We start from the raw sequence: 9527 nt of genomic DNA, 5'->3' as shown, positions 1-9527 counted from the left end.
AGTGAAGCTCTCACTTATTATCTAATATGAGCTCCTGAGAGAACCACTAACCTCTCCACACACCTCTCTACTCACTTCTCCACACACCTCTCCACACACCTTTCCACCCCAGATCATATTTACTCCTAAGTTGCCTCCATTCAGATGCAACTTATCAATTGTCAAATACTTTCTTCCTAAAGCTGCTGAGTTAAGTTTTAATTAATTCCCTGAGGTCACCCTCAGCTTCGCTTCACAGCCCCCAGGGCCTCCTCGGTGGCAGTAATTACCTGCTGTAAATGAGAACATCTCCACACAGAGCAGCAGTAATTACAGTCACAGTAACTTCATAATTATTTTTGTCCCTCAACACTTAAAGGGGGGGGCTGTTTAGCGAGGAACATAGAATTTGAGTAACATCCAGTTTGATTCTTAGGTCTGCCTGGTGTTGGGCCTCAAAGGAGTCTATTACCGCCTTGTTTCCTGTGGTGGGAAAGCAAAGGGCCAAGTGACTGTCAAGCTCTGTGGTCCGTATAGATAGAACTGAGACCTGAAATCCAGAGGACAAATGCCTAGCTCTCAGTACAGGACACTCCTAGTAATAAGTCCTACATTCAAGCTCTCTTTCCTCACTAGATCTGAGCCCACATCTTCTGCTTGTCCTCTGAACACCCAGATCCTTCCAACGTCAGGAGACCGTTGTCCTACACAGCCTCTAAATACCTACTACGTGCTCTGTCACATCTGCCTTGCAGCCAGCAGCTAAGAACAGGGCTGTGGAGAGGTCATTGATTCCAGAGTCAGTCCTCACCCCTACCCCGCCACCCTCCCACCCCTGTTCACCCCTGTCTCATCACCCAGAGCTCTGCCGGACTCCACCCACCTCCATGCCACCGCTTGGATCCTCACTAGTTACATTTACTTACACATATCATACAAAAGGGCAATATGGCAAAGAGCTAAAGATGGAAACACAAGAGAAAGAAAGAATGGAGTCAGGAAGGAAACTAAAAATCCATCTAAGATCTTCGAATGTGTGGGTCCCAAGTTTGGCTCAACTGGAAAACGACAGGATAGGCCTTTCCTGAATCAAAATAAAGAGGAAAGCTATCTTTGGAACTAAGGCCAGACAGAAGGTTCTCCCAAGGACAGCCCTGGAAAGATGGCTGTGGTCTCAGCCTTGACACTGAATTTTCTGGGGTCGATCTAACAGCTGCTGTCAGCAGCGCATGTGCCATCGCAGCAAACGGCCTCGGGAGGCTATGGGAGGGGCCGGATGCACTCTGTGCTCCGCTGCTTCTTAGTGGAGCTTGACTAAAAGCTCCACAGTCCTCAGAGCCATAGCTTTGTTGCCTGCATACCAGAATGTTTGCCCTCTGTCCACTAGATGTCAGTAGCAGCCTTCCCACCAGATGCCACCAAGTGTCTCCTGGGGGACAACTGCCACCACTTGAGAACCAAAATAAAAACTTCTGTTATTATTTGTTTTGGATAGAGAGAGGCAGCAGAAGGACTCTTTTTTTTTTTTCTTTTTTCTTTTTTTTCGGAGCTGGGGACCGAACCCAGGGCCTTGCGCTTGCTAGGCAAGCACTCTACCACTGAGCTAAATCCCCAACCCCAGTCTTATTTTATTTTTATTACTTATTGCTGTTTTATTGAGGCATGATATAAGAATCCACTCCCTCAGAGGTTTCTAGAGGAATCACAGGGCCATCCAACCACCACCACTAACCAGTTTTGGAAATTTTTTCATAACAAAAGGAAACCGTGTAAACATAGCAGTCACCCCCCTTTCTTCTCTCACCCCATTCCTTGATTGGCAACCACTAACCTGCTGTCTCTCCACAGACTTATATATTCAGAAAATCTTGCATAAAAGATTTATCCTGATTTGGGGTATGGGAGTAGAGAGATGACTCCGCAGGTAAGAGCCCTGGCTGATCTTCCAGGGGACCTGAGTTTGAGTCCCAGCACCCACATGGCCTCCTCTGGTCTCCACAGTTACTTACGCAGGCTCTCCAACAGAAGCAAAGCCCTGGGTTAGATTCCCTCATCACTACATAAAGTATCCCCAGTACCTGGAATATAAAGACAGGAGGATCAGAAATTCAAAGTTACCCTTGGCTTCATAGCAAGATTAAAGTCGGCCCAGGGGTGGGGGAAGATTTAGAAATCTCCAACTAATTTCGTTGGATTGCCTATTTGTCTCTTCAACTCTATTTACTTAATATATTTAGGGGTCTACGACATACTAGTAAGCAAAAGCAGTAAGATGAAATCATTACTACAGCACTGGAGAAATGACTCAATAGTTAAGAGCATGGATTGTTCTTCCAGAGGTCTGAGTTCAAATCCCAGCAAGTCCCAAATGGCATCTCACAACTATCTATAATGGTAATGTATGCAGGCATACAGACAAAGCACTCATATAAATAAATAAATAAATAATTTTTTTAAAAAGAAAGAAGTTATTACTACAGTTAAAGAACTTTATCATTGGGGGCTAGAGAGAAGGCTCAGCAGTTAAGAGGGCTGACTGCTCTTCCAAAGATCCTGAGTTCGATTTTCAGTAACCATGTGGTGGCTCACAACCATCTGTAACAGGATCCCATGCCCTCTTCTGGTGTGTCTGAAGACAGCTACAGTGTACTTACATTATATAAAATAAATAAATAAATCTTTAAAGCAAGAACTTTATTGATGTTGGTTTTTTGTTTTCCTTTCTTGGTGTTTTGTGACAAAGTCTCAGTATGTAGCTTTGGCTGGCTGGGAATTCACTGTGTGCCCAGGCTGGCCTTGGACTTGCAGTCTTCCTCCGTCTCCGCCTCTCTGCCCCCGCCCCCACCCCGCCCTCTTCCAGAGGTCCTGAGTTCAATTCCCAGCGACCGCACGGTGTCTCACAGCCGTCTGTAATGAGATCTGATGCCTTCTGGTGCATCTGAAGACAGCTACAGTGTACTTATATATATAATAAATAAATATTTTTTTAAAGGTTCTTCTTTGAAAAGATAATACAATTAGTTGATAAAATTAAAGCTATAGCTAAACTGACCAAAAATAAACATATAGATTAAAAACAAGAAAAATAGTCAGGTTACTAAAATCAGGAAGAAAGGAGGAGACATCACTACATATTAAATAAGAAATATGAATTCCGAGGTAATAATATCTTTCTAGTAACTTGGCCATTTGGATTTCTGTGTGGGTAGCCTGTCTCTCTGCCAAGCTCCCGGTGTGATCTACACTGTTCTGTTTCTTTGTATCTCTTTAAACTTCTCACTGGAAACTGGGCAAGTTAAATAATTAAATCACTGATAGTTCTAGAGACAGGATGTGTTGCTGCTGCTGTTTTTGTGCCTGCAGCTGCTGCTATATTTGTTGCCAGTGTCTTTCTTGAACTGATTTTGAAATGACCTCTGAAGTCTCTGGCTAGTTTCACAATCAAACAACAAAACAGAGATTTTCCTGGAGAGCTTTACCTTCCTGTTAGGTGCTCCACCTTTGCTGAGGGTGCTGTACTTACTGCCTTCAGCCCGCCAGCCCTCTAACCCAGAATTCACTTCCTGCTTGAGCAGAGCCTCAAGGTGAACCAAGAGGTGAGAGATGCACAATTGGTTACGTGTGCTGCCAGGAGACCCCTCCCTAAGAGCTGCTAAAACACCCCTCTGGACATCCCTAGATCTTCATAAATTCTAGCCAGTCTTTTCTTTTGTTTAAATGAAATAGCACCATGAGGCAACTGCAACTTTAAAGTTACCACTGATTCCGAGGCTTCCCCATTGATTTGTGTACAGGATCTTTAAGAAGCCTGAAGCCTCCCTATCGCCTGCAGCTTACTGCAGACCCATTATAGAGGGTCTGAGGTTTCAAGGCTGGAAGTGGAAAAGGGTAAAAATGAGACTCATTAAATACCACTACGCTCATGGCTCCTACACAGTCAGCCATTTCTCTAGGAAACAGGCAGGAGAATCACTTCGTGATATATCTTTGGTTCATTTCTAGAGTTCCGGAAAACTTTGATTTTGAACATTTTTTGCTAATGGCTTCTTGTTTTACTTCACCATCCAGGAAGTATTTCCTCCTGCCCTGTTATTCTTGTCACATTTCTTTACTAGTCCCCTGGGGCTCTGGAAGAGAAATAACCCAACATGGGAACGCATATTGGAGCAGCCACTGCGGAACTGGAATGACGTTGCTTAAAGAAATTAAAAATTGAACTACAAGATCCAGCAATTTAACTTCCGGGTGATACCTAACAGAGAGGTCTTCTCCACATCAAGACCCCCATTCTTCTCCCTTCATGGTAGGATTGTTCATGCAATGCAAACAAGTGTCCAACAGCAACAGTGAATAATGAAACAGTAAAACATTACCCACCTGACTCCACATGATGAGATCAGAACACATCATGCTGAGAAAACTGTGTTACACAAAGATAAAAATATTAGCTGGGCACGGTGGCAAATTCCTTTAGTCCAGCACTTGGGAGGCAGATTTGAAACCAGCCTGTCTACATAGCAAGTTCCAGGACAGCCAAGGCTATGTAGAGAGACCCTGTCTCAAAATGAAAAACAAACAAAAAAAAAAAAAACAAGAACAAAGCACAGTCAGGAGAGAGTCTTAATCTCAGCACTCAGGAGCAAAGGCAGGTGAAAGAATGTCTGAGTTTGAGGCCAGCCTGGGCTACAGAGCAAATTCCAGGACAGGCGGGTCTACACGGAGAAACCTTGTCTTGAGGATAGGTGGGTCTACACGGAGAAACCTTGTCTTGAAGGAAAAAGAAAAGATAAAAAGATAGCATGACCTCACTCACTTCTGTGTGGAATCATTTCCCACAGAGATAAAGGATAAAATAGTGTTTACAGGGACTGGAGAAATGACTCAATCTTTAAGATACCTGCTGCATAAGCATGAAAGCCTGAACGTGGGCCTCCAGCACCCATGAAAAGGTGAGTTTTTACACCTGTAACACAGCACAGAAGAATAGGTAAGTCCCTGGAGATCAATCAGTAACCAGTCATCCCGACAGTGAGAGACACTGAAAGAATAAGATGAAGATCAGGTAATAGAAGACAAGACCCAGAGCAACCCTGCCTTCACACACCCATCTGTGCACGCACGCACACACACACACACACACACACACACACACACACACACACACCCTGCCTTCAACACATCCATCTGCACAAACACACACGCCCACACACTCATGCACGAATACAGTCGCACTCGTGCACACACACACACACAGGATCTTGTTTGTTTGTTGAAACAGGGTCTTACTGTGTTACCGTGTAGCCCTAGCTGAGCTATATATTTGCTATATAAACAGGATAACCTCCAACTCACAGAAATCCCCCTGCCTTTGCTACCCAAGTGCACTCCCAACGCTGGCTTTTTTTTTTTTTTTTAAAGACAGGGTCTCTCTTTGTAGTCCTGGCCATAGTGGGCTTTTCTATGTAAACCAGACCAGCCTGGAACCCACAGAGATTCTCTTGCCTCTGCTCCAGAGTGCTAGTATCAAAGGCTTGAGCCTCCACATCCAGTGCTCAAAACTTTTTTTTATAAAGATTTATTCATTTATTATACATAAGTACACTGTAGCTGTCCTCAGACACACCAGAAGAGGGCATGGGATCTCTTTACAGATGGTTGTGAGCCACCATGTGGTTGCTGGAATTTGAACTAAGGACCTCTGGAAGAGTAGTTGGGTGCTCTTAACCCCTGAGCCATCTCTCCAGCCCTCAAAACTTTTTAAAATATTGGTTACTCCAGTGGAGTGGGGGGAAGGAAAGGGTATGTAGGTCACAGGCTACAGAGTAACAGACTAGTTCTACTAGTTTGGAAATCTAATACCCGACATGAAGCCTATAGTTAATATAATACTGTATCCATGGACTTGGCAGATGGTAGATTTTAGCTGCTCTTGTCACACCAAAAGGAAAACCTGTGAAACGACAGGCAGGTCAACTTGGTCTAGTACAGTAGTCGTGTTACTCTCTGCATGTGCCACGTGCCATATGCTGTATGTCTTAATATACACAATAAAATCTTGTGTGTAAAATTACATTATGAATTAGAGAGACTGAGCATGAACTCCAAAAGAAAAGCTCTTATCAAGGACTCAGTCAGCCTCCATCAGACCACAGAGCTAAGAGGCCTTAGCTCGTCCCAGTCTCCCCAGAGCTGGGGTGGGGGCGTCAGGGCGGGAAAGCACAGCAGTTATATCCTGAGGCCGGCTCTCACAGCTGACTCAGAGCCAGAGCAAGGCGAAAAGCTCCTGTGCCGTTGGTACACTGGTCCCTGCTCTTGCTGTGGCTCATGACTATCTGGGAAGGGGAAACATTGTTTTCTGTTTCAGAAGATACAGAGTCAAGAGCAACATTTGCAACCGCCATGGCTAACTTCACATTAACCATAAACGGGTTGTGGCAGTCAGGCCAATCAGACTTTGGAGAGATAGAGAACTAAATGTTTTCTATTTTCATGCTGCGGATATATTTAAAATGAAGTAATATCAGCAGGGGGTCCCTCAATAGTGCTGTAGTTTAGATGTTTATTTCAAACAAAAAAAAACATTTTTGTTTGTTTAAAAGCTTTTTATTTAGGCAGGGTCTCACTTAGTAGCCCTGGCTGGCCTGGTATTAACTATGTAGACCAGGCTAGCCTAGAATTAGCTATCTAGACCAGGCTGGCCTCAAACTCAGAGAGATACTCCTGTCTCTTAAATTTGTTATTTTATGTGTATATACCCGTGTGTGTGTGTGTGTGTGTGTGTGTGTGTGTGCATGTGTGTGAATACCACAGGTATACAGATGCCCACAGAGGCCAGAAGAGTTACAAATGGTTGTGAGCTGCCCTGTAACCAAACTAGGTTCCTCTGTTGAGCCACCTCTCCAGTTCCCCAACCAAATTTTGTTTTGTTTTGTTTTCTGAGATATGGTCTCACCCTTTAACCCGGGCTAGCCTGGAACTCTCAATATGGATCAGGCTGGCTTCTGCTGCCTGGGAGGAGAATACTGACTGAGCTTGAAGGTGGGAGCCACTATAGCTGGCCAAAGTTTTTAATGCAACTGATAAATAACAATGATGAATTTTCACCGTCAACTCCATTGGCTTTAGAATCTGTGGAACACATCTCTAACGTCTCTCGGAGAATTTCCAGAAAAGTTTAACGAGAGAAGGAGGATCCACCTTGAATGTGGGTGGCCTCATCCCATGTGCGGCGGTCCCTGACTGAGTGAAAAGGGGGAGGAGGGTATTGAACACCAACTCTGCTTCCTGACTGTGGGCACAATGTGACCGGCTGCCTTGTGCTTATAGTGCCAATGCCTGCACTGAATCACGATACACCACATCCTTTCTTTCTTAAACTGAGCCAGAATCAACTCCTCTTTCCTTAAGCTGCTTTTTGTGGACATTTTGTCACAATGAGAGAAATGACTAATACGAAACTCAATGGTAACATGCCTTTGTTAATATTTGCATTTGCTTGAGGCCCTTCATGAACACAGGCCAGGCCGTCCTGCTCAGCCCTTCACGTCAGGATGGCCGATCCTTTCTGCCTTACTGGGGAGTTCTTTGCTCCTCTACAGGAGGAAAGGGGTAACAATTCAGGTAAATTAACCTCATCCTTACCTGCCAGGACTGTTCAATGCAATGGTTGAATGTTGGATCTTCTTAGCAAACTCGTGGGGAGTAGGGAAGTGTGTCCTCCCCAACCCTGTCAGAATCGAAGTCCTACTGGTATCCTGCCCACAATAAAGTATCCTCCTACGCTGTTCCTTTCTTGTCCAGCCCAGGGAACGACCACAGAGCACTCCAAAATGAGACTAGAAATTGTGTCTTTCCCTACATAACCTACACTCTGCATCACCTATCACACATGCAAAAGAGCCCTTCAACATCTGGGCTTTTGTAAGAACACGGTTTCACATAAACCTTTGTTTCTCTCGATCCATGTTCAAGCTCCAGATTTTTGCCAAACCATACCAGAACGCTTCCCCCCTCTCTCTGACCGTATCTCATCAAATCCTAAGTGGAGAGGAGCTATCGCCAGTCCCACAATTGATGCAGACAGATATCGAGTGTTGCAGCCAAGAAGCAAACGCACTTCGTCACAGCATGGATTAATTTTTCACCCAAGTCAATAAAACTTAGTTTTATATTAAGAAATCATGTATCATTTTGATTCTGGTTTTGTTACTTGAGATAGGGTTTCTCTGTGTAGCCTTGTCTATCCTTGATCTCAATTTGTAGACCAGGCTGGCCTCAAACTCAGAGATCAACCTGCCTCTGCCTTCTGGGTGCTGGGATGAAAGGTGTGTGCCACCCTGCCTGGCTCTAGAAATCCTGTATCATAACAAGTGTTAAAATATGTGCCCTATTCCTTGCAGGGAACCAACCCTAATGTCCCTGAATGAAGGCTGAGCTGCTTGAGTAAGTATTATAGGTCTCTCAGGGGCTTCCAGGCCATAGGTACAAACTCCAAACTCTGATCCACACTGTATCTTTCTCTCTGACAAAAGGGAAAATGGACTTACAGTTCTAACACGTATCCTGGTGTAACTCATATCTGGTTACTTCAATTATTTCTGCTGGGAATAATAAAAACATCATCTTAGAACTCAAAAGAGCAACAGGCAGGAGTCACAGGCTACACGCAAATATATCTCACATGAGAAACACACAAGGTGCTGGGAAGCCATGAGCTCTTCAGCCACTTTTCCTCATGGTCCTCTGAGTGCCCTCGTGGCCAGAAGAAAGATCCGTCCCTTGGAAATGTGCAAGAATTACCTTGGATTACAAGAATGATATTTGCTCTGGGTGTTTACTATCCTGACCTTTACCCAATCCTAAGCCTTGCCTCATTCCTGATGGTCACTGATCCCTGACCCTCCGAGCTGATGGGGGCCAGCCCCAGGCCCAGCCCCAAGTCCACACCTTATGAAATTCCTGGCCTGACCTATGCTCACTGACCAGACCCTTCCTACCATTCCATCGGGAAGGCCCACCTTCTGCCGATCCTATCCTGCCTAATCTTGGCTAGACTTTACGTGAACCCTGAGGATAAAAGGAATGAGAGTGTGAGGAACTGAAGGAGTAAGTTCCATCTGAGCTTACTGTTCAGGGGCAGTAGCAGGAGACGCGGGCAGAGGCCAACAAGTGAGTGCCTGGCTTTATGAGCAGCAGCAAGGAGCACAGGTTTCGTGTTCAAGACAGTGGGAATCCACTAGAGAGTGGATAGAAGAGAAATGAAGACGTCAGTCACCAGGCAATGACAGGGGGTCAGCCAAGGGTCAGCGAGGGTTTGGTAAGATCCTATCAGTGCTGGTGAAAGATAACACTACCAAGTCAAGAAACAGCTGTCAGGGCTCAGGGACAGCTTCCATGGGGGGAACTGAAGGAAGGAGTCTTGCTGGAGTCTTCCTGACTATCAGGCTATAACTGTGTACTCTCTGTACACCATTTATAGAGAACTCAGTATACACACAGAGTTCTGTGGATTCTAACTAAGCACTCTACAACTGAGCCCCATCTTCAGA

This window comes from Rattus rattus, chromosome 1 (genome assembly GCF_011064425.1).
Source record: "Rattus rattus isolate New Zealand chromosome 1, Rrattus_CSIRO_v1, whole genome shotgun sequence".
In the NCBI taxonomy this organism is placed as follows: Eukaryota; Metazoa; Chordata; class Mammalia; order Rodentia; family Muridae; genus Rattus; species Rattus rattus.
This window is presented reverse-complemented; position numbering follows the sequence as displayed.